Source organism: Buteo buteo, chromosome 5 (genome assembly GCF_964188355.1).
Source record: "Buteo buteo chromosome 5, bButBut1.hap1.1, whole genome shotgun sequence".
Lineage (NCBI taxonomy): Eukaryota > Metazoa > Chordata > Aves > Accipitriformes > Accipitridae > Buteo > Buteo buteo.
In genome coordinates, this window is record NC_134175.1 from 43239100 (window position 1) to 43265676 (window position 26577).

The 26577-nt window shown below is 44.1% G+C and overlaps 1 protein-coding gene across 5 annotated transcripts in view; it reads right to left on the reverse strand.

Annotated features, from left to right (window-relative positions):
* Positions 1 to 8682, reverse strand: part of ZNF148 (zinc finger protein 148) — a 43299-nt gene extending 34617 nt beyond the window's left edge. For 2 of the 5 annotated variants that reach the window (XM_075028823.1, XM_075028822.1), the window contains exon 1: positions 8382 to 8681. The gene's annotated coding sequence lies outside the window, so the exon portion shown is untranslated. Of the gene's footprint in view, positions 1 to 8381 lie in introns of all 5 variants that reach the window. The other 3 variants (XM_075028825.1, XM_075028821.1, XM_075028824.1) reach the window with 2 other exon arrangements.
* Positions 8683 to 26577: the final 17895 nt, after the last annotated feature.

Sequence of the window (26577 nt, forward strand, 5' to 3'; positions counted from 1 at the left end):
TCTGCAGTGTATCCTCTTCAAAAGACTATGCACAACCCCAACAAGAACTTCCAGGTAACTCTTCACCTTGATACTCAGAGAACGGTACGAACAAGGAATCCTGCTGACTTCTATCACATACCCCAAGGTGATTACTCCTCATTACGATTTTACATTTCTCAAACAATTTTAAAGCACTTAAGCCCATTTTCAGATCAAGGCAAGCCAAAACATGAGATGTCTAGAAGCCACTGTATAAGAGCAGTAATAACATAGATATCCTGGCCCATTAACTAGCGTTGAAAACAATCCAAAAAATAAAACTCAGACTTCTCAGGATTGTGCCTTCTTGAATAAAAAGATTGTGAAAATTGGATTCTACCTCAATGACTTTGGTACCCTGCAGCTAATTCTTGCTAATTAAGTGCTAGAATACAACTAAAACAGAAATTCATATTGATCAAAAGATATGATTCATGTTTATAATAACTCCTATAATTATTAGGAACAAAAATCTTGAAGGTTCTTGATGCCATTAACTCACAGGCCAACAATTACAAGTTACCATCCCAAACAGGTCTGAAATTTCTGAGAACCCACAGTCAAATAACTTCATGATGAAGCCAAGTTTTAGTGAAATACATTCAATACAATCCATATTACTAAGCAAGCAGGAAACCAACCTGTAAAGTAAGAAAATATTCTTACAGGATTCTGGAAAAAGAAAAACCCAGCATGTCCTGTGTTTATGGACTGTTTTCCAGATACTATCTTCTCATCCAACACTGTTAAGAGTCTCAAGTCCTCAAGCCCTCAACCTGCTGATGCAGCTACACTCCCCCAGGTTCCCTCAATGCACAGATGTGTCCCATAGGTAACAAGGCAACAATCTGAGGCACACAAGATGCAAGCCCTAGAGCTGAGACCGCTTTGCTGAACTTGTGTCCAACCAAAGATGGGCAATGAAGAGTTGCCCAATGTTACAGCCAATTTTAGGCATATAACAGAACCACAACAGATCCCATGCTTTCTGGATATGCAGCCATACTCTCATCACCACCGCAACCGTGGAAAGCCCCACGCCTGTCCTGTGACCTATAAGGAATGTAAGCTGGGGACAACACAAGGACTCAGTAGACAGTAAATTGCAAGGTCATGTGAAGAACTGAGAGATTAGCTTCTCTATCGGTTTGTCCTTTGACATTGCTGTTCCTTGAAAAGTGACAGTAAATTCATACTTAAAGCTGCCTTATATTTGATCCAATACAGTGTATATAACACTGAGTATGGGTTCCTAACAGGCACCAGAAAAGCCTGAACACACCTGGTTTGCATGATCTACCTTAAACTGCCAGATTAAGACAACAAGCCCACCAGTTCTGTCTACAAATTGCCACCTATTCTAGATATTCAAGCAATATACTGTGACAACTGGATCATCATTCTCTGCATGCTCCTTTTCTATAAACTCTATTTTATTCCTCCTCCCAATTCCTTAATTTCATGTCAGGTATAAATAATTGGTAATCATAAAAAGTACCTTTTAAATACATAAATACTCTTTTCTACAAGTCATTTAAAAAGAAAACTTTATAATCTCTACCAGAAAAAAGCAAGATTAAAGCCAAGTAGCTTTCTCAATTCCTTATACCTCTAACAATACGAGCCTTCCCAATCCCCAGAAGACAATCACATAACTTTCACGTCTTTCTGCTGACTCAGATGAAAATTCATTACAGAGTGTAACTGTCAGGTTCACCAGTGACAGAGGAAGCTCCTGAGAACAGCAGCCTAATAAAGCTTTCCTCCTTGAGGGATGATGGCAGTCTTTCTCCTATATGAATGATTCATTTTTGGTTTATGTTGTTAAAGCAATATTCACGCAGGGCACCTTCACACTACGTTTTACCCCCAAAAATGCTTATAAGGTCAAAACATAAGTTGAAAACCAATATTCCAGGGACACATCTAGAAAATCCGCAAGTGATTGTGGTCTAAAATAATTGTATCACATCTTGATACCCTGAGGATTGACCACCTCCCTCTGCAGTTGATCTACTGTGGTCATGACAAAAATTTTCAAGGTAAGAAGTGTAAGATTACTCTAGCAAAAAGGGAGTTGGTTGAATTTACCCATCTTTCATGAAGAACTTCTTTGTTAAAAGAAACTTTAAAGACACAAAATGAGAAGATTTCTTAAATTTATTTATATAGTTACTGTTGTATCCAGAAATGCTCAGTGCTATAAATGACCCAACTTAAAAGCCTGACAGTTGTCATCCATTCCACATATATTTTGTCTGACAGAGACCATAACAGTGACCTATGTTAAGAATCACTGTGTATGTGGCCAAAAACAGAGCAGAATCATACTTCAGGAGGTCAGCAACAGAGATGATAATTTGCTTCAGAGTACTCTTATTTGAGAAACTCTGAAATCATCCACTGCATCTGGAAATACTGACTGTTATAATGCTTACAGACTAAAAAATCATCCATGGATCCTGTGAAATGTACTCATTTCTTGGCTTTAATATTCATTTTGCTCCCTCTCCCCTCCCTTTACAAAACTGAAGAATGTTTGCAATGCAATACTACAGATTCACTTGTTGAAAGCAGGACTAAATAGTTTTCACTACCAAAGGAAGCCTGCAGAAAGCTGGTGAATTTAAAAGTTGCTTACTTGCTTTGCCCCTTCCCAGTGAACTACAGATCACAGCTACATCCCAGGCAGCTAACCCACATAATATGCTGCTTGTTGCTTGGCAAAATAAACTTCACTTTATGCTGAACGTTTCTCATACCCAATGACTAGAGCTTTAGGCCAGACATCATCATAAATACATGCTACAAGTGTTTTACATATACATACATACATATGCACACATACTTTTTAGGAGCATATCAGCATTTTCTTGTTTCAAATCTAATCCCAACAACGGAAAAAAAGAAATCTGACAAATTTTCAGGGCAATCACATAGCTGTTAAAACTCCAAGTTTAAAAAGACATTTGTTTCCCCTTCCTTAAATACTGCTAGTCAACATATGACTATGTCAAATCTGCCCAGCATCAATATTTCTTACTTCACCTCTTGCACTAAGGTAACATGACCTGGTCATGATGTTACTGGCTTTGTAAACCTTTTTAGTTATGTCTTTTATATCCATTTTGGGGTACATAAGTAGTAAAATTTAATACAGACTTTGTGAAAAATTATTACAAAAACATTAAGATACTCATCAAAATTTTTATGAATGGGCATCTTTTTACCTGTAGATGTAGCTGCCATTTGAAACAATTTTAGAGCAGAAAGCTTATCAGCCTCATATCTGAGCTAACTTACACAGATATCACAACAGCTTTACGCATTAGTAGTATCACATGTTATATCAAGAAATTATTTTGTTTTACAGACATTTTACAGGCACCTTGATTTTTGTTTTTTGGTCTGCTTTTTTTTCCCCCAGTGCAAGATATCTAGACAGTTTATATTTGATAGGCTGTTCATAAATTATACCCTACTGCTGTTTGCAGGCTGGAACTTCTTCCCACACAGATTTCATTTTATCATCAGACTGTTTAATTCTGCACTTATAAAAATGTCATCCTAGTCATAAGGGAAGAATTAGACAGTACTGCCTAAGTTTTCTGCACAAACTGTGACAAGATGTAATACTGTAATACTAGTATGCCAGTAGAGTATATCAATTGCAGGATCAGGCCAATATACATACCCCATTAAAGAGCTATGTCTTGCTGTTTTCCAAAGTGCAATGAAATCGTGAAGTAATATAAATTAGTAATACATTAACTGTATTACAGTATTCGCACTGTTACCTCTTGATATCATAGCCTAGAATACATTAATACACTGATAATATCATAAGAGTACACTAAAAATTATTTCTGAGCAAAAGCAGTATCAGTCTCTACATTATCTCCCAAAATAAAAATCTTACAGTATGGAAGAAGTTATCAGGCGATTCTAACCCTTCTGCATGTTGTGCTTTCCACAGCCTTTCTAAAAGACACCGAATTTCCCCTTAGGACACACTTATAATCAAGTTCTGTGAGAACACATTATGGATTTTTCCAGATATTTTATCCAACATGCTGAATGATATATGAAAAATATCTCTATATGGAGTCAGGGAAAGACAATTTAATCACATATAATACTGGAATACTCCCACGTTATTGTATTTTAATTTGTATGATAATTTGTAAGTTAAATAGGTTAAACCTATGTCACTTGTGTAGTTTACTGCATTATTGCTGATGTATAAAATATTCTGTTCTATGTAGATGATAAAAAAATGTATATTTAAAATGTATATAGAGTACTAATGAACTAAACAGATGGCGTCATGTTTTTAACTTCACTGGAAATAAAGTAACTAACAGCCTTTGTGTAAATGAAAATAAATCTCATGAAAACCTGAATGGATTTTCTTTTGTTAGACAGAAGTTTCTGCTTGGCATATAGCTATATATTACAGCCAATGGCTGTATTTTGCTGACATGGCCTGTCAATAGCTATGTCTCAGCTGTTAAAAAGCAGTAAGTTAAACATATAAATTCCATACTAGTTCAAGGGTTTCTGCACAGATTCCAATATACAGAAGTGAAAAAAGAAAGGGGAAAAAGGGAAAAAGGGAAAAAGGGAAAAAGGGAAAAAGGGAAAAAGGGAAAAAGGGAAAAAGGGAAAAAGGGAAAAAGGGAAAAAGGGAAAAAGGGAAAAAGGGAAAAAGGGAAAAAGGGAAAAAGGGAAAAAGGGAAAAAGGGAAAAAGGGAAAAAGGGAAAAAGGGAAAAAGGGAAAAAGGGAAAAAGGGAAAAAGGGAAAAAAAAAATTTGATGTATCTCAGTACTCCAAGAAATACTATTTTCCCAAAAGTATTGCTGTGAAAAAAAACCAAACAAATTAAAGTGCAAGTTAATCACAGTACTGATCCTTCACATAAGCCCTGCAACCTGATAGCAGCAGACACCCATGTCTACTGAGATCCACGGAGACTTCCTGGGACTTCATTTGTCTTTAAACACTCAGTTACGCAGATCAGACTGCAAGCTGAAGGCTTGAACCTACTTCATCATAAATGATGCTGGTTTGAAAAGCAGCTATCATTAAAATGCCAGACAAAGGCACAAAAAGTACTTACTTTAAACAAATCTATTTCTCTGTTAGATCCACTTAAGAGTCTTCAAAGTAAAAAATATTTCCAATGGCATTTACTTTTCATTCCTTGTCCCATTCATTTAACATGCAAGACATTGTTAAGTTTGGACAAGAAACTTGGAAACTTTGGTTTCATATTTAGGGTAACAGCTGTACATTTATTTATCAAAGACGTTATACCAACATTACTATTTCTTATTTGACTTTTGTTACTTCACATTAAAAAAAGTATTTTACATTAGAGCCAAAATTGAATCAAACTTAATCCCAAATTATGCTAAACACTTAAAGTGGTTTTGTTAGATTAAGGCCCACTCCATCAAGCTGCTCCACACAGACAGGCCTCCATCTGTAATATTTACAACGGGACAACAGCCCACACAGCGGCCCTCACCAGAGGAAGACTCTACAAAGATGCTAGTCACAAAAAACATCACAAATCTCTAGCAGCAGATACAGAAGAAGACACTCCCACTCTGCTTTTCCCCAAAATACTAGAATACAACAAACCCTTCCTCCCCATCAGTAAATTTTTAAATGTTTTACCTAAATCCTTACACTAACAACCGATAACCTGAACTTCACTATTTGCAAATTTACATTATCGAACCTGTGGTGCAAAGAACCCGTCTAGAAGTAAGCTAAGCTCTTTTAGATGTACCATCACCATATTTCACTAGAGTAATATGCTCTTAGTATTCTCATAGCTCAACTCTAACATTACTGGTACACAGAACTTCTCAGCTGGAAGTAAGAACTTCCAACCTCAATGGTTTTACAACGCCAACTGTCTCTAGAACACACACACGCTCACAGAGCTTTAAATCTTCATATAAATAAACTTGTACACACAGAACTGAGAGGGGAAAATCACCTTTTGATTAGCTACATAATATTACTACAGAAGTATGTGTTCCTTCTGGTGAACTTAGCCTGCAACATAACTTTTCACATTCTGAGTAATTTTTCTTCTAATGTTTTTTAACCATTGTGGTTCTTCAAGTAGCTACTTACCTACTTATGATTTGGTTTCATAATCCATTATATTAGGGATTTTCCATAAATAGAATACATTTGCAATACAGTAGAAATTAAATACATATGGACAAGGAGGACAATAACAGAAACATAGAGTACATACACATTTGTTCTCTCAGGCCTTAGCCTGAGAAGTGAAGACAGAAAAAGTACATGTGCACATGACAGCCTAAATGCAAGAGGTCAGCCTCATCTTTTTTAGCTTTATTCAGTTACATGAGCTCACTAACTAACTACATATATATTTGGGCAAGAGGGGCATGCAGACACCCAGAAACGACTACAAAGAAAATACTTTTGGAAACTGAATACACATGTACATTCAGCTGAGTATTCATCAAGAAAGGCCATGACAGTTGTTTTCAGGAAATTGTACAATTGGAAGAATCAATTTTGTAGAGTATTCCTTAATTACTGCAACAAGACCTGGATTTGCTTGCCTCTCCTATGCATCTGTCTGTACCCTGTACCAGGAGTCTGCAGATCCCGTGAGATCCACAGGAAGGCAGGCCTCGTGAGCTCTAGAGCTTCCGAGCACAGCCAAAGCTTCTGCAGATGACAGCTGTCACTGGACACATGCACGAATCCCAAACAGTAGAAGTGGAACACTGAAAAACTAACACTGCCCGAAGGTATGCGAACTTTTTATGCAGCAGGATAGATATGAAGTCTAGATTGGACCATTGGTTTAGCTAGTCTGATTCTGAGTACAGCATAAGGGCACCTGCAGAAATTGATACAGGTTAGCACTATTTTTCCACCTCTTTCCTTCACAAGGCATGCTTCACCAAACTCACAGAAAATGACTGCAAAAGTGGTACCACTTACAAGGACGAAATCTGATATGGGCACTCCAAAATGTTTAAGCATGACAGGCCCAGGTACATATTCCTAGCAAGCTTGTAAAGTATTACTGAAATCTCTGACTAAGTACAGCAAATAAACAGAGCAACTGAGATCTGATTCAAAAGAAAAACCATAGTCCTCTGTCATTTGTCTTGTACCAACTGCAAAGATGCTGCTCAGCCGAAATAAGACATCTCTCCCGACTAAAACTCCTTGGACCAGAATGTCACATGTATGCAGACAGAGAGATAGGTCATGCTCCAGGCAGACTTTCAAAGCAAGACTAAAGCTGTGATCGCTGGATTCCACATATCTACTTTCTTTATGACTGTGTAAAAGCCCTCACAGCTGCTCTGAACAGTTTACAAAGACAAAGTGATCAGAGAGATGATTTACATTTGCAACATAAATGTCTTCCCTTTTTATGAGCCAGCTTAACACAGACGCTGCTGCACTCATCCCAGCTGAGGTTTGGCAGGAATTGGGGGAGGAAAGGCGATGAAAAGTGAAAGTGTTTAAAGCCCAGCCGATTTCTCCTCAACTCCTACCGGTCCCCCCTGCCCTCCCAACCACTTCCAGCCTGGCACTTGTTAGCAGCTCCCGGCGCTGGAGAGAGGTCCCTTTGCAAACGCTTCCTCCGAGCAGCTGAGAGGAGACTCGGAGAAGGTTATTCAAAAGATAAAATCAAACGAAATGAATTTTCACAGGTCGGCACGCTTCACCCCATCTTACACCAGGAACAATGGAGACGCGGGCAGCGGGAGGATACGGCCGCCCGGGAGGACGGGGCCGGGGGGGGGGACACGCTGCCTGTCCGCCCGCCCGTCCGTCTGTCCGTCCGTCCGCGGCTCCCCCGGCCCTTTTGTCTGTCCGTCTGTCAAGACGACCCCGCTGGCAGCGCCGGCCCCATCCCCACCTCCCCGGCGAGGCCTGCTTGGCCCCGCAGCGGCCGGTCCGCCGCGCGGGGGGCCGGCTCCGCCGGGGAAGCCCCGCCGCCGGCCGGGGGGAGCGGAAGGGAGCTCCCGGCGCCCCCCCCCCCTCCGCACGGCAGGCAGCGGGAGAGGAGGAGGGCGCCCGCCGCCTCGCTCCCCTCATCCCCCGCTCGCCGGCCTCTCCGCCGGCGGGGCCAAGCGCGGCCCATGCGGGCGGGACGCGCCGCGCCGGGCCGGGCCGCGCCGAGCCGCGGCCCCCCACTTCCTTCCCTTCCCTCTCCTCCTCCTCCCTCCCTCTCTCCCTCCCTCCGTGCACCTCCCGCCGCCGCGGCGGGCGGGCGGGCCCGGCCGGACCCCGCCAGCGCCAGCTCCCGCTCCCGCTCCGGCTCCCGCCCGCCGGCACTTACCGGCCGCAGAGCTGCGAAGAGAAGGCGGGCCGGGCCGGGGCGGCGGCGGCGGCGGCGGCAGCGGCGGCTCCTCAGAGTGCCCGTGCCGCGGCCCCGGGCATGGCGGGGCGGCGGCGGGGCGCGGGGGAGGGGAGGCGGCGGCGGCGGGGGAGGGGAGGCCGAGGGGAAGTTGGCGGCGGCGGCTTCTTCCTGCTCCGGCGGGGCGAGCGGCGCCTTCCCTCAGCCTCCTCCTGGCGGTGACAGCGACAGCCCGGCCAGAGCGCCGCCGCGCCGCGGTGCAGCATGGGAAACACGCCCGGAGGACCGGCGGGCGCCCGGGCGCGGCGGGCCGCCGGCGCGGCCAAGCGAGGAGGAGAAGGGGAGAGGGGAGACGGGCCGCCGCGGGCCGGGGCCGGGCCTCCCGCCGGGGCCGGGGCCGGGGCCGGGGCCGGGGCGGTGCCGCCGGCCCGGGTTACGCGCGGGTCAGGAGGCTGGCGCGGCCGTGGGAAGCCCCGCCGGGCGGGCCCGGCCGAGCGCTGCCCCGGGCCGGCCCTGAGGGGAGGCGGGGCGGGGAGCGCCCTTCGGTCGTGCGGGGTGCCCAGGCCTCGGCCGAGGGGATGGCGCTGCCGGAGGGGCTGGGGGTGACCACCCCCCTCTTCCCCGTCCCCGTCGTTGCAGCGGGGGCTCTCGGAGGAGAGGGGGCCGGAACCGCCGGGGTCGGTGCCAGGGACGGGGGCTGAAGGAAACCCCCATCCCCGCCACTGAGGCCGGCTCCCCTCGGCCCGACGCACCCCGCTTCTCTCGGCCGGGGCCGGGGCCCGCTGAGGCGGAGGGGTGCGGGCCCAGGAGGCCGCGGGAGGCCCCGGACCACCGGTGTGCTGGGGGTGGGGGTGGCTGTGGGACTCCCGGCGCCTCCAAATCCATCGAGAAGCCCCGAGATGAGGCCTCTGCGCTGTAATCGCCGTGATCGTGATGTCCTCCGTGACCCCACACGGTTAATGATTGGGAGAATTGCTAGAGGCCAGATCTTCTTAAAGGCCAGGTGTTCCTTGGGACGGCTCTCCACCCAAACCGTCTGTGCCTTTACAGCCTTGACTGTGTCTCTCTTGCATCTCTCAACTACATCTCTTTTAAGGGTGACCAACTTTTCCACGTTTCTCTAAATAAAGCCTTTAGCCCAGCAACCCACTTAAGCGCGCGCTTAACTAATTTGCTTTATGTCACTTGCTTATAATTAAGCCTGTGCTTAAGTGCTCTGCTGGATTGAAGCCAAAATCTGCATAAGCTCTGTTGGGTAAAATTTACCAACTTCGTCGGGCTTAGCTTTGTGAGTCAGTCATTCAATCAGCAGCAGCCCAAAGCCTTTAGCTACAAGCTTAGTTATTCCCAGGTTGTCCTACAGGATCACCCTGTCTCTGTGACGAGGCTTATGCCCTTCGTTCAGGTCCTGTTAGAAGTAAGATGCATCTGCCTGGTGAGTCAGCTTCATGTAGGGTTTCTAGTTCCTTTAACGAGATGCATTAATAAGGTTCTGCATCCTTATGCAGGTCATAGATTGTGCCATCCAGTTACAGTGACAGGAGTTGCATTAAGAAGGAAATATTAATGACATTAGGGCCCAGTTTGAAGGTCTGCCCTGACTTTATACAAGAGGTATATTTCAAAATAATTGCGTCAAGTACTCAATCTGTATGAACAGAGGAAGGAGTTAATAAAATGTGGCTACGTTTCATGCAGTCATCTACAATTTTACATAAATACAAGAAGTGTCATTAACCTGCTTGCTGAATAAAATGGGAAACTTTAATTTCCAAAAACAGAGTTTCAGAAACTGAGGGAAGATGTACATTTATGCAGCTTTGATTTTTTTTTTCTTTCCTTTCAAAGACAATTAATTTGGTGACTCTATTCATTTTTACCTGTCAAAAAAAATCTTTTGAATTTCATTAAGTCTGAGTCAGGAAGCTCAGCACTAAAACCTTATTTTAAAATACACTGAGGAATTAAAGCTTTCTGCAGGGTGAGCACAAGTCTTTCTCCAAGGACACATCAATTGGAACCTGCTTTTCAAAAAATTTTGTTTGGCAATTAACAGTGTAATGTGAAGAAGAAAGACTGTCTTGTATTTAATTCAAAAAAGTAAGACTCAGCATATTTGGGTTCTGTTCATTACTCCCCTACCATTCTTCTATGACCTTAATCAAGACATGCTCCAATTTTCAAATGTCAGTTTGGGTTAGGGAGGGGGTTTCTGTTGTTGTTTTAAGAGGAACTGAGCACCTACAAATTGTCAAGTTCACTGAGAATCTTACAGTGCTTTGTTCATCTGGAAGTCCCCCCCACTGAGGCAGGGGTAGTCAAGGGACATGTCAGACCTTGGACCTTTCCCTCTTTGCCACCTGCATTTTCAAATGATGGTAGTTCCTCACCAAGTCACACAGCTATGGCACTGACGGCGTTTGTATTAGTGTTTTGACACACATTTAATACTGTGGTGTTTATTTATTAATATTAGTGTTTTGACATAACAAAATGGAAAAGGAATATATAAAGCCATTAGCTTGAGAAGCTTAAAGGAGCACTTGCATTTTGACCTACATTTTTTTTTTTTTTCTGATGCTGCTCTGTAAATAGCAGACAAACTCTGCTTTTCCCTAGGGAAAAATTTAATAGTCTTTAATAGAGTCTTCCCTCTCCCTTCTGAGTTCCAGAAGTTGCCCACTCATGAGAAACCCTCTAAAAGGCAATGTGTGTGCAGCATGGAGCACAGTACGTTTCAGTTTCCTTTTTTTAGGAGGGCTAAATAATGGAAAGTAAAAGGCACCAACCGCCCAGGTTGTTTTTTTTTTTCTTCCCTTTTCTGTATTAATCTAGAAACCAAGAAAAATAGGAAGCACAAGTAGGCTATATATTAAAAAGAGTGGCTTTGGGGCATCGTTGGAGAATATATGTGTGTTTTAAAAGGTCTTAAGCAGGAAGTGGCTTCAGAAGTAACTGCGTAGAACAAGCAGAACCATCTCATCTGACCTCCTGCGTGACAAACGGAAGGATTTCATTCAGAAATTAAGGCATCAAGGCAATAACTTCTAGTGAAGCCAGTCTGGGAATTTGAGAGAGAAATCCACTGGTTAGGTAGGTTTTCGAGATGGCCACTTAGCCTAACTCTTAAAGTTATGCCTTCATTTTTGTCTGAATTCATCTAGCCTGAGCTTCTAATCATTAGTTTTAGCTATTGGGTTCAAGGGCCATGTATCCAAGTTTTTAACTCTATTTTCCAGGTCTTGCTTTATCCTTGTAACTCTTTTAAAATGCCCTTCCAATTTTTCAGAAAGTATTTTTTGTTTGTTTGAAAATATTGTTAGCGTGGGCCTACTGCTCAGTCATTTAGCCCACAGGTAGATCAAGAACCATTAAGTGTAGCTTCCCAACACACCCCCCACCCCCAATTCCATGTATCCGTGTAACCTTATATCTGTGCCTTTGGAGTGATGTACAAAGTCTAGTGATGTGGCTTGTCCTACTGACTCTGCCCAAGGTGAAATTTCCTTGTTACTTTTCTGTCATTCAAGGATACAACCTGTCTGTCTTCTCCCCTTTCCCCTGTGGATGTTGCAAGTCCCAGTTAGTAGTCTCATTCATTCGAACATACACTACTGGCTTTTCTTGAGTAAAAAAAAAAAATAAAAATCTATGTCTGTACATGGTTACAGGATCAGGCCAAAGGAAATGTGAAAAGCAATCTGCGTGTCAACAATCAATATTTTTACTGAGTATTTTATAAGCATGCTAAGTCTCGAAAGAAACAGACTTAAGATTATCGGTGAAGAGTTCATGTCAGTAGTTTATATGTGGAGAACGCTGCCTGAAAAATCTTTACATTCTCAAAAAAAGGTATTTGCAAACAGAAAGTTCAAAACCAAGGTAAGTCCAAGATAAAGCATGGGGTGATAGGTTGTGGAAATACACAATTCATCCTCCTAAACAATGCTGAACCAGCCTTTTCTGTGCTTGTGGAATCATCAAAGAATTGAAGTTAATAACTTTGGTGGAGGATGAGAGTACCTTGACTTTCAGAGATAGCAGATGTGTTCTCCCCCACCCACTTGAGTTATTCTTTTAATGTGGAAGTTAGTTTAAGCTTTAGTGTCTGTGTGTCTCACCAGTCTATACGCTGCGCATGAGCTGCAGTTTTGCCTGGAAACCCTTTGACAATAATGAGTACCAAATCATAACTGCATAAAGGAACAGTAATCATCATTAGGACTAAATCCAGGATGGAGAGCAAGAAGTAAATATAAACTGGTTTATTGTAAATGGCTTGTCACCACAGAAGTGGAGATAAACACTGCTTAGTCCTCATCACAGATTTGTGTCTCATTCTCTGTTTAGCAACAGAACCAAGCACACGTCTAACTTCAAAAATGCAAATATCCCATTGCATTAAATTGAGCTATCAGATACTGAATCGGAAAGGAAACTAAATGCCTTCTTCAATTTCTCTCCTCCCCTCCCTTCCTTCCTTGGACCACTAAGGTCGCTGTAGCCCTGGTTAATACTAGTATGTACCAGTGATACAATGAATGATGCTTCAGAAATGCCTAGATGAATGCCTGACATTTCAACAGTGGATGCAATTGGGGAACAATTGCTATTGAAAGCTAGGAAATCTCCTTCCATCCATTCTTTTTCAATTCAAATATTTCACTAGGGCTTTAACTAGCACAAATATTCAATGCAGAAAATTGAATGAGTCCATTGTCTGAGCATCCGCTCACGTTGTCTGTAAATTGCTCCTCTTCATTTCAGCATCCTTGATTGAATTTGTGTTCTAATTATTATTTTTTTTATAGCAGACTTTCAATTCATGATCCCCCATAAGCCTGACTCAATTGAGTCTGCATTGCCCTATATTGCTAGCAGATCAGGAATCAATCGTAATGTTATCAGTCACACAGTTGTACGGTATGCTTATCCTGACACTAGCTGATGCAGAGAAATGTGATGATATGGTGTGTCTCAAAATACCTGCGCATCTGATGTTTGTAAACAAAGATAATTAATTATGGCTAATATTGGTCAGAAGGAAAGGGTGCATGCAAGTCACCTGGCTCTTTTCCTTATTCCCAAAATCTTTTCTCTTCTCAAATCTCTTTAGAGGAGAACACTGTTCTGCTTCCACCTGAGCCCCGAAGAAGTCTTCATACCAGATTAGTTTCTAATGCCACAAACACTCCTGACTTGACTCGTTCATTTATTTTGCAATAATACAGCAGCTTGAAGTGCTTTAAAACTTGAGCTGAAGACATCACAAAAATCCCAGAGAAAATGAAAAGTAATGTTTTGATGAGAGATATACCTGTCTGAAAAAAAAGAAAGATAGCAAGTCAGCGTCAGTCAAGATGGTTTTGTGTAGACACGAGACATTCAGATATCTGTAATATGTTTGACTTGGTCCCACACGGCATTCCTGTAAAATTAGCACTATAATTCTCCAGATTAAAAGAAAAGAGGATGTTTAATGTCCCATGCTGAGATGCCTAATAGGCAGAAAAAGCAACAAAAATGATGATAATATAGTACTCTGCCTAACACAAATTGTCAAATGACACAATGAGACAGAATTTAGAGAACCAATTTCTCTGCCTTAAAACACAAGTTATAAGCAGAGCAGAAAAACATCTACTCTTAACTTAGATTGGCTGTCTACCTAAGACACTTAAGTTGAATTAACTGCAGATGGGAAAGTAAGAGGGCCTTAAACCCTCGCATGAACATTTTAGGATTAAGCCTTTCAGAATGAAATGTAAAGGAAGCTAGGGATATTTTATCTCTAAAAGAGAGAACATCCACACAGGGGATTGGTGGGCTTTAACTAATGCAATTTAATGTCACACCTTTGCTTAATTCATCTTAATCTTTCCCAAGTGTCCCACTGCAGCTGACTTCTTTAGTTTGAAGTATTACAGTGGATCTAATTCAAAAGATAGCATTAGCTGAACCATTAGCTAAAGGCTTGTCCATGCGAGGAGGTTACTCAGTGCAGAGTAACCAGCTGCTTCATATCTACTTTGTGTCAATACTCTTAGTTCACACTAAAGTGTTGTAGGCTGCATCACACCACCTAACATGCACTAAGAGTTTGCGCAAAGCAGCTACTGCATTTTAAATTCAGATTCACACCTCTTCAGAAGCCTGACATTCACCCAATTAAAAGTGAGACTCAATGATTCAAAGAGCAGGTAGGATACCAGACTGTGATGCAGTGATAATGGTGGGAGATTGACACTTCTTAACAAAAAGTTCAAAGTTAAAACAGGAAAAGTAAAATTAAAAAAAAAAAAACAACTCTCTTTTGGAGATGACATGGATACTGCTGAAAAAAATGAAGCCCAAGAGGATGTACATTCCCTGGGTGACAAGAATCAAGCCATTATGCTAAATGGGATGTTTCCATACATTATTTGAACCAATAGGAAAGCCAACAGAGTATAGAAAGCTGAATCTATGAAAGCCAGTAAAATGGAAAATCTCAAATTTCAGCTGGCAGTTAAGAAAGGGAAAATGAGAAGGGCACAAACGGACCTTGAAGACCAAACGGGGATTGATTCTTGAAGAGAAGAAGTAAAAAGGTCTTAAAAGGCTGGAACTGGAATTCTGCAAGTTAATTGCTCAACACAGCAAAAAAAAAGGAAGGGTTTAGGGTTTTGCAGTCTCATAATAAAAAGCATCATGGAGTTGCCCTCCCTTTACTGGTCTCCTCTGGTAGTACTCTCAAAAATTGCATCAGAATACTAAAGGCTACTAACCATTCTCCAGATCACACAGAGTATATCCATGACTGTCAGAAGCTGAAACAACTGGGCTGCCAGCAAAACTGTGCAGCCACACATCTTCACCTGCTAATTGGTCAGAATGGCCTTTCAAAATATTTGAAAGATCATGTTATGACAAGTAAGGTTTTGTAAATGAAAATCAGATCTCACTAATCTTTTAGAATTATTGATTTTATCAGTAAGGTAAGGAATAAGGAAAAACCTAAGTTTACTTTGTCTTCCAAAATATATTTGACAATTTAATATGTCAGAATTTGTTCAGGAGACAAAAAGCAGAGAGGAAAGCTAGGTGGTCACTTTTCATCAGGGCATCAGATTAACAGCGAAGGCCTCAGCCTTCCATCCTAAATCCATTTCATGTTGTTTGTTACAGTACAGATAGGGAAAAGATGAATGCTAAACTGGGATACGATAGATATAAATAGGAAACATAGGTATGAATTTATTAAGTTAACCAGGCCCCAGAGGGGACTAAAGGAACCTTCAAAAAAGCTAAATGAATGGACAATATAATGGCCAAAGAAGTTCGTTGTATCTGCATGAAGTTATGCATTTAGGAGAAAAGGCAAACTGCTAAGATACCTTACAAATTAAAAATGGCTAAGGTACAGCTTCAGGTGGGGGGTTCTTGGCAGGGAAAAGCAAGAAGGTAAAGCTGTTGACAGGCACATGAGAAAATTACTTTTCACATAAAATGAGAAGTGAACTAGATGAAATTTCTCTAAGGCCAATGCAAGCTAATTATTAAACCCTTCATGAAAGTAGTTGTGACTGATTTTTCTTTCAAAATATAAGGATGCATTGAACAGAATTGCTCAGGACTTGTACCAGACTATTCAGTGGTTCAACTGGAGGATGAAGACTGCTAAATTTTCAGATAACACCAAGCTGAAGATGGCTACAAGAATGGCTGGGGTCCAGGTTCAGCCTCCTCTTGATAGTCTAGGAGTAAGCCGGAGAAGATGGAGCTCAGCACAGTAAGGACAGAGGAAAGGACCTGCACTGAATCTGTGGCTGAGCTTCAGGACAGCAATATTTCAGAAGATGGTTTAGTAGGGCAGCACGGTTGTTCACAAGGTGCACATGAACTGATGTGCGCATCATGCTGTTATGTATGAACTGGCTTATAGCTTGTAAGACACAAAGGAATCGTTTCCATTTGGTCTACACAGTGTTGTTAAGGTTTCAGCTAGAAGGATTATGTCTGGTTTGGGGCATGAAGCTCAGGAAAGACATGGCCCAGTCTGAAAGGACAGTAAGAATGGTAAGAGATCTAGAAAACATGACCAAAAAGGCCTAAATGAACTGCACTTGTTCCCAAGAAGAATGCTAAAGGGGAAACATGATGAGAGTCTTCAAATATGTAAGAGGCCATTGCACAGACAAGTGGAAAAAGCTGTTTTCCCTGCCCATGGGAGGTATATAAGATGTAAACTGCAGCAAGGAAGCTTTAGGTTAGGTATTTTTCTGTCTTGCTAATAGCAAAGGTCACAAAACACTGGGATGGCCTATAGGGCTGTGGAGTCACCAGAGGTCTTTAGGAACAGATTAGACAAATACACAAGGAATGCTTTAGGAAGTAACCTAGATCATTGGCTTTGCCCCCAAGTGCCACCCAGCCTTGTTTTCTGTTGTGCAACAGAAAGCTCAACAACTCCATCCTTTCAGCATGCAGATAAAATAAGCAAGCAGATAAGATAGGATGAAACAATAAAAAGATAGAATATCTTGACGTAGATCTGTGGTACAACCTCAAAAGCAAACTGCTGTGGTCCAGTCATCTCAAAGAGACAGGGAACGTCAGAGGATTCAAAGTAGAGCAACAAGTAGGATCAAGGGCATGGCAATTCGGGAAAGATTGAAACGATTGGGATTATTATCTTCAGAGAACAACGAGGGAGACAGAATAAAAGTACGTGAAGTAATGTCTCGTACAGACTGATCAGGAACATCTCTTCTTCCTGTCTCATACTGTAGAATAAAGGGACCTTTTCTGAACTATCAGACTAAAGGTGGGATATTTAAAACTAAAAACAAACAAACAAAACAACCAAAAAAAACACCTGAATAAAAACCACCAAAGGAAGTACACAACAAGAGATTAACATGGAGAACTACTCTGCTATGGTGCATCCAAAGCATCGATGCTAAAACCAAAAAGATTCAGAAAGAGAACAGCTTACCGACATAGCTACACGAGACACCTTAAAGTCTATGCAAAAAAGTCTGCTTCAGCTTGCCTGACATCAGCCCTTTGCACTGCACCCTGCTGTCCCCCATGGGACCTTTACGGCTGCGCTCCATCCCTCTAGAGCTGTTCCTTACCGAAACAACACGAGCCGCTGAAGGAAGGATGCAGGACCTTCTGTCACTGGCTGCGCTGCTCCTGCCAGCGTGAGGACTCAGGCAAGAGCCACCAAACCCATCCCGGCCGGCAGCCCCGAAACCCCAGGGAAGTCGCACCACAAACCCAGCTAGCTGCTCGCAGTCGCAGAACGGGCGCGCGATGGGGGAAAGAAGCCAAAAAGTCAAAGTTTCAGATATTGCTCTTTTAAAAGACAGCAAAGGTGCCAAAAAGGAGGACTGCTTGTTTTTAAGAGGACACTATTCATCCCAGTAGGCTGGGGACGGTTTGGTCATACTTGCTCATTGCTGAAAGAACAGAGGACAGGTCTGATCCAAGCACTTTCTGTCTTCAATATATACCGTGTCCCAAGCCCAAAACACCGCTTTGCCCCAAAGCAGTAACTTGAATAGACTTTGTAAAATTGTGGCCTTGTTATCATCCTAAGAAAACTGAGCCTGTGTATCAAGTAGGTGTAACTGGCTGTTTCTGTGTGTCTAGTTTATCCAATAATGAACAAACAGTGACAAAGGATCTCCAACCCGGATGACAGCATGGACTGTACCTCTAAACAGAAGGGCAAAGGTCTTTATTGCAAAGTCTTACCCAAAGTTAACTTAACAAAGCTATTCATTACTGAATAACTCCAACCATTAAATTTTCAATTATTTCTACATTTCAGCTAGTGCCTATGAAGAACTGAACTTGAAGTGGGATCAGATTAAAGACACATCCCGAAGACATACCAGAAATTTTGCCAGAAATTTGTTTAAAACACAAAACAAACATCAAGAGACCAGTTTCTGAGAAGGACTGTGGTGCTGCGTGTGGGCATTAAGAAAAATGTGACCTTTGTAATGCTGATACATCACAGTATTTTACACGAGGAGAGAGGTCCCTCCTCAGCTGCTCTCCATGGGTCCACTTTGGTGAAGAAGGGATGCTGCACATGATACAGTCTCTCCACAGATGACCTCTTTAGTGGCAGCAATTGTTTTTTAACATTAGAGCTAGTGATGTTTCAACACCAGGCTATTTTCAGCTAACAGCACTGATTTCAAATTGTACACAACTTCCAACTAGCTTGATGGAAGAGCACCATCTCTCACGGTCTCCTAGAGCTTACAGGCTCTAGAGCATCACACCCGGCATGGCATTTGCGAAGTCCCTTTCACACTGACACAAGCCCCTAGAACGCTTCGGCGAGGAATAAGGAGGACCAAGTGTGTCCTGCAGGTGAGACCCTGAAGAAGGACAGCACGGCCTCATGTTTTGTGCCCAGGCAGATTCGGAAAGCCTGGGAGGGCAGTCAGGAGGTCGGCCCGTATAATGCCAGCTCAGAAAGCCTCCAGAATAGCAATTACCGCCTGCTTGGGAAATCCAGGGAGCTTGGCCGAGCCTTAGGGACAACGTAAAATGAAAGTGGTCAGAAGAGCATCAAAATGGTTTGACTGTGGGACGGGGATATCCCAGACAGTAAAGGCTGTTTGGTAAGTGCTGCTTTCCATGTGCAAAGCAGATGAGAGTTCAATGCTGAGGATAATTTAAAAGTCAAATAAATTATTTACAATGGCTTGTAATAAATAAAATCATATTTCTTTGTAAAATAAACTGTCCTTGTTTGCTGGCTGGATGCATGCATACCAAACCAGACAAGCAGATGAAGAAAAACTGGTCCCTGGGTGGAAGGAGAAACCCTCGCCTAGCCTGAGACGAGCTGCAGTAAATGGTGGAAGAAAATATCCCATCAGTGCTTCAAAGGGCAGGTGGAAAAGGAGCTGGCGAGGGGATGAAAGCACATAACTGGAGAGGACAAATGGTGACAGCAGACTGCGAGGTAATGCACTGCGGTTTTTTCTGGGTCAAAGCTGTGGGGGAAAATGTTGTCCCAAGACAAGAGGCAGCTTCCCCTTCCCGCAGCCCCTCTGGTGAGCTGACAAGCATTGCAGAGCTGCTGGTGGTTGTGCAGTTGGTTCTAACTGCCAGACAAAGTTAACACTCGATTTTCAGAAGCCAGAGGCACGGAGGAAATAGACCCTGATAAAATATCTAGCCAATAACCTTCCCAAAACAGCAAAAATAAATAAATATATAGGGCCAGGAGATTCTGGCTCACTCATTGAATACAAAAGGGCAAACCCAGCAAGGTGACCCAAAATCCATTCATCTCTGGGGGAAAAAATAGCTTTATTTAAAAAAAAAAAAAAAAATCAACATATTATCAAAGTCTCCTTATCAACACCAGTAGATGCAAGCTGACTGGCTGAAATCAATGCCAGCTATTGGAATACGAAGACATGATAAAAAGCTACAACTTCCTTTGAAAAATGTTTTAGATGTAGATCAAGGATACTTTCATTTTGTCAGCTTGGCCATTTTTGATCAACTCACTTAGCATATTTAATTAAAGATATGATAGTCAATCTCATTCCTAATTTCATGCAAAGTGGCAATATTTTGCAGAGCGGTTCCTGCTTGGGAAATGTGTCTGTTTGTAGTACAGCCCACTTATGTACTAAAATGGCTGCTTTTCCCCCACAGTTTACAGAGAAGTTTATGAAGCTGGAGCTGTCAAAAAATAAAACATCCTGTGCTATAGCTGTGCATACTAATGTGTAGTCTTAATGCTGGTGAATTTTTCATGTAGAAATCAGTAAGTCAATGTCCTTAAAAAGGAAGAAAACCAGGTCTTATTTAGTGCCAAAGTAGAGAAATAAAATCATTTGGGAGAGATGGCAAAAGAACCACAAAGCAAGTTCAAAACATCGTAATTCTCTTACATAGAATATGTTATCGAAGTAAGTTATGTTGGTAATACAAAAGTTATCTGAATCACAAATAAAGAAAAGAATTATAAAAGTAGAGTGTAGCATAGGGTGAGACAGCATTAAAATATTAGATGTGAAAATAGTGAATGAGCTGGGTCAAAACAGAAAGAGGACATTGCTGTGTCTTCACCACAGAAACACCGATCACAGGGCTATAAAATGGTTAATATTGCAGCTTCGAAGTTTAGTCTAGTGAAAGATGATTTTCATAATAATTTGGAGCTATAGGAACATGTTCTTTGAAGCTGAAATAGAAAAAGGCAAAGGTACAATAATTTCACTTGACCTTGCAGGAGCAGTATCCTGAAGCCAATGACGAACACCAGCCACTCACAGTTTCATCAGACCGAAATTCCTACAAGGTAGCAGCTCAGGGTGGCACAGCCCTTTAGAACAACACAGAGCAAAAAACCACAGATGCTGTTTACTCTTGGAAATCATTAATAGTCTGAACTTATCAAATCTTTTACTACATCAAATCTTTCCTAACTAATTGGTATTGTGGTACCACCTCAGAGGTCCTGCTGGAAACGAAGACCTGCCTGTGCTGGACACAGCCGTCAAAAGAGAGAGATGTCTGTCCATCCTCAAGTCTGTTATAACCTGTAAAGACACAACCACCAACAAGAATATAATGTTCTCGATCTCTTGCTGCTGAATTTGCACATCCTCTTACCATTCCCTGTAAGATGTCTATTTTTTATAGCTACAACTAAATTAACAAATGAAGGAACATTAACCTTAAATCACCCGCTGCAGCTAGGGAATCTGGGGAGGAGAGAGGGAGAGCAGGGAGCTGCTGTGATCCTCCCCTGTGATGTGCCTGACCCCAATCAGCAGCTGCTAGTAAAAGCACCACCTTGCACGGTCAGGCTGTCCCTTTGTGTTTGCATAGTTTCTAGTGAGGGTCATGCCTTCGGTGTCCAGAAAAAAAAACCCCACAAACTTCTTTGCACACTGAGAGTTTTTTCAGACCTATAATAAAGCCTGTAGCAGCAAGACAGCAGCAACACAGAGCACACATCTAAATGAATTAGCAAGTTTTTGTGATTTGTCTTAAATGAATCGTTCCCTTTTCCTTTTAGTAGATCTTAAGTTTAAAGAAATTTGCATCAGAGTGTGAAAAAGAAACCTCAATCGCCCTCTAGAAAATGAGATACTGGTCATTAAACGTTGCACTTCATTTAATTGTCATCACGTTGTGAGTAAGAGCAGTCACGCTGGCACAAATTGCAGTTTAATTGTTTGCAAAATACTCGAGCTACGCAACGTGCCCCCGTTTGATCCCAGAGCCACTGACACAGCAGCCGAGCCTTGAAACACGCTCACAAGCCCTGTTTGAGGAGCGGTACCCCTGGAGCCGCCTCCAAAACAGCGCAGTGGCTGTTATCCCCAGGACGCTGCTGGCTGTGCTGTGCCCAGGACCTGCATCTCCCCCCGGGTCGTGTCATCCCCACACACCCACAGGTCACCAGCTCACCAGCAGTCCCACCAGACGGGAACTGGTCCCCTACAACGCATCACTTCCCTGCAGCCTCCACGCAGACGGGCATTCCCTTGTGCAGATGGCCACGGGTCCTGCCTGTCCCCAGCCTCCCCCCCAACACCTTAAAGCCCTTAAATCACTCTTTAAACTGCTTCCTCCCACAGGGACATTTCAGGCCACACCACAGCCCGCCAGAAGCTACCGGTGACCCAGATTTATTCCGTAGGGACCTTTTCCAACCTGGGAAAGGTGGGATAAGATACTGCCTGCTGTCACGCCACTAAGCACGCTAACTTGTAGCTGGGTTTTATTCTAGACCTCTTATAAGATTCCCTAGCTTTGCAATTACCAAAGAATACAAATAGCCAGGGTAGAGCAAACATGGCACCAGGGCCACACCGGCTGCAACACCCCCTTTGTGGTACGAAATAAAGGATTTCTGAAGAAGAGGCTGCAGCCAGGAGCTGCACCTGGAGGAGCAAAGCACCCTGATTTTGCAGGGAACAAGAAGAGGCAGTAAGAAAACCAGAGGAACCGAGGGAGGCCAAAGCAGGGGTCGGCTAGCAGGCACTTTTTTTGGAGATGTCCTACCTCTATCACGCAGCTGCCCTCCAGCCCCAGCCGGGCACAGCATTTTGCCAGCCAGGGACGGTGACAGTCCCCGCTCCCCAGCAGCGCAGGATTGCCACGGCACGCAGCGGGAGAGCTGCGGGAAGGAGAAGCCCCCGGGGCCGTGGGCTGTGCTGGACCACGCTCACAGGAAAGGAGACTCCCACTGCAGCTGGAGCGTTTTCGGATCAGTCGCACGCTTACCCCAGGAATTACCATAACTGCTGCTGGAGAGCACTGGTTAAACTGCTGGAGGGCGCTGGGAGGAAGAGATTATGGGTAGCTGCCATCTCGCAGTAAGGCAGTCGCAGAGCAGGACAATCCGCACAGAGAACAAAATACAGGTGATCTCAGCCCAAAAGAGCCTTACCTGCCATCTCATTAATTGCAAGCTAGTCGCATGCTTCGTTGCACAACCTAAAGTAGCATCCCATGGCAGGTTTTTCCATCCAGATTCACAGCATCAGGTGCCAGGCACTAAGCTGGTACAAAATGCAAGTTCAGGGGACCATGGTACAAAGAGGGAAATTGCCTTCAGCTTATTTCCTAAAGCAGGGAGGCTGCAGCAGCCACAGCACCAGGCAGTTCGTTTCTCCATTTCCCCTTCCTCCTCCCATACCTTCTGCAGCTGCCTGGCAGGGTTTGCACCTCCCTGGCCCTGAAGGATGCTCCAGTGCATTCCCCATGGAAAGGTGCCCAAGAAACAGCTCTCCCAACCTTTGGGGACAGTCCTTACCCTGTGGAAAAGGACTCTCCCCAAGGGATGGAAAACTTGGAAAAGTCAATTTTGTTTGCGGTACAGTGGGACACAAGTCAGGCCCTCTTAAAATAGCATTTAAGGAAGACAACAAGTCCCAGTGCATCTCGTATTGGCACCAACTTGCAACCATAAATTACTCAGGCGTGATCAAAAGACTGTGGAGGCTGCCAGTGTCCCATCCAGGGCACGGGCAGAGGAGACGCAGCCCTGGGCGCGCATGCGAGAAACACGGCTGTGCAGCTCCACGGGCAGCACAGCCATGATCAGTACCGCTTGTGCCCATCTGCCTCACCCCGAGCACAGGGACCCCCAGAAACCGAGGACAGCCTTTGCCTTAGCCCCAGCAGCGTTTCATTAAGCGAACTGCTGGCAACTGAATCCATCTCTTTCCTTTTCCTACTTTGTGCCGTAGACACCCAAAGTGGAGGATGGACGTGGCCAACTAAAATGTCCTTGTCTTTCTGCAGCGATTTCCGATTCACCTGCCCCTAACCTGCATCGTGGCAGCCCAACCTAGCGATCCATCACAAATTATTTGTATTGCGCAGACCCACGAGTGCGTGGCTGTCCCTAGATGAGCTCCATCTGAATCTCAGGATTTATGGCCGCATCCATACCACCAGTGCCACGGCCAGGATGGCACGGACTCACCCACAGCTTAGCTCCTTTAGCTGCTCTGAAAAACAACAGAAACAGCAAGGAGGAGGCAAAGAACACATCACAAGGAACAAAGAGATAAATTATCAAATAGTTGGAGGAAAAAAAGAATACAAACCCAAAGAAAATGAGGGCTTGACTATAACTGACATTATGCAAGAAGCGGAGGGGAAGAAGCGTCTCCCACTAGCCTGGAAGAAATCAGTACAGAAGAGGGCCGCAGGAGAGATGAGCACCTTGACTGCATGCTCTCCGCCCCGAGGTGTTCTGTTTGTTTTTTTTCTAAGCAGAAGGTACAAGTCCAGACTCTGCTCCCAAAGTTCCTGTCGGAGATGGTCCCCAGCCAAGCGGGAGATCCAAAAAGCCTCTCGGAGCAGCTGGAACAAAGCTTTGCATCTGGAGCCATGTATGACAGAAAAGCTCAAATCTGTCTGCTCCAAACGTTGAGGAAGTTTGGATAGGGATGGAAGCGTGATGGCCAAGATCTGCCTCTCCTCTGACAGGTTAGCTGTAAGCAAAGAAGTTATTTCTCATTTTTAACACTCCAGGCCCAGAAATGGAAATGGTTTCTCTCACAGACACTGTCCGGTAGGAAAAACTCAAGCTGAAGGATTTTGTTTTCATGGTTGTAGCAAAGACAATATATCAGCTTGCAAGGCAAGGCCAACAGTGAATGTGTATTAGATGGCATTTCTTGGGGTTTAGATGACTTTTTATTTTTTTAGATTACTTTTTTGCAGGGAAGTTTGTTGTTGTTTTAACCATTTCTTTCACAAACTGATCTGTCTAGCAAGCATCACTTCCCTGTGAGTGCTGGCGAGTGGCAGAGGTGGCTTCTCCTCCCCTGCATTCCCCACCACACCGACTGCAACGGAACAGCTGCCATTTGCAAATGCTTATCCCATAACGGCGACTGCTGCGCGGAAGGCGAATGTCTCCAGATTTATTTCAATTCCCCAAATTCATGATGAGTAGTCTGATTCTCGGAGAAAAGCTAAGAAAGCCAAAGAAGAAGAAACCCAGAAACATGACCATTCACCTTGTGGAAAGCACGCCTTAAATCTCTCTCCTCTTTTTTTTTGGCTTTGTTTAGTCTAGTTTTGGATTTCTCTGCTGAGGACTGCTGGATCAAAAGGCATTTGTTTGAACAAGGCACGCAGCGTGGGTTTGCTTCGCGCACTCCCTCGCCGTGCCACGTGCATCATCGCCAAAGCCGTGCTGGGGGCTCACCCACCGTGGGAGCGGCACGGGTGGGCGACGGCGGCGTCAATAAGTGTTTGTGCTAAAACGCTGAGATTTGAGAGGATTCACAAACACTCTTGCAAACACCTGGGAGACAAACAAACAATGACGCGGCTGCGAATTACATGTTTGCAAGGACAGCTGGAGAGCAGCGATTCGCAAACAGCGCTGCGGACACGACGGGGCAGGTAAGCGAGCGCTGATGAGCGCACGAGCGGAGAGAGATCGCATTGCAAAACCACAGAGGGGCTGTCGCTTTACCCTGGTGCCTTCGCACGCACGCACTGACCCCCCCAGCTGCATTCTGCTTGCACAAGATCCTCCGACCCGAGGAGCGACGTTGACTTGGAGCCAGGTGAGAAACGCGTCCGGCGCTGCCGGTGCCGGGAGCCCGTGAGCCGGCCCCGGGCCAGGCTGACAGGCAGCTCTGCAATTTGGCTCTGGCGGGAGCAAACGAGCACAGGTACAGACAAGATTTATTTTTCCTGTTGGAACACATTCGTCTGCAGATTAGCAGCTGCTCTGCGCTCACCGAGTCTAGATACCGCCAGTTAACTCTTCTCTGCCAGCCTGCAGCCGTCCCGCTAGGCAAAACACTCATGCGGCAACAGCACCCAGCTCTCCAGCCAGTGTCTGGTTCCTCTGGGATTAGTGTCCCACAAACCAGGTGCCAGAGGCACACTGACCTGCAAATTATTATATTTTTTTTTATTATTTTTAAGGGAATGAGAAAGAAACATCTATAAGCCAGGGGTTCCCTTTCCTAGAGAACAGCAGAGCTGGTGTTTCTGGACCAAATCCAAGAAAGCACTGTAAAATTTCCAGTTTCTAATTTTTACAGACAAAAAGAGGCCAAAATCTTCAAAAGCAAACCCACAGCAATCCTCTACAGCTTCTGTTCCTTATTTAGGGTAGACTACATCTGAAATCTAATTATCTCTCTACAACTCCCTGTGCAGTTGAGGCAGACAGAGAAGGATCTCCAGGGAGCAATTCCTTCAACCTGCCTTAAACACCTACCTTGAGACACGACCGACTCCCTCTCACACCCAGCACCCAGGGATGCTACACAGAAATAACTCCAGATCCTGTCTTCTGCCGCGTGAGTCAGACTGCACCTTTACACTTGGCAGAGCAGCTTGTCCTTCCAAATAGTAGCCTCTTCAAACACTTGGAGATGAAGGAACATCTTTGGTGTATGTTGACCCAAGGGACTAGCAGCAACGGTAAGATCAGTCAGCGAGAGGAGGCAATTTCACGGTTTGTGCTTTATTTTCCTTTCTTTCCCCATATTATGGCAATCTAATAACTGGATTTAGAGTTCCTATACAGACACGCAAGTTCGCTTTTCCATTCATTGGATCCAGAAACGTCCCTTGTTTGGGGACAGCTGCCGAGACATGAGCAGAATATGACACACTCTTACGGCCAGTCAGGGAAGCGCACCTCTTGCCTGCT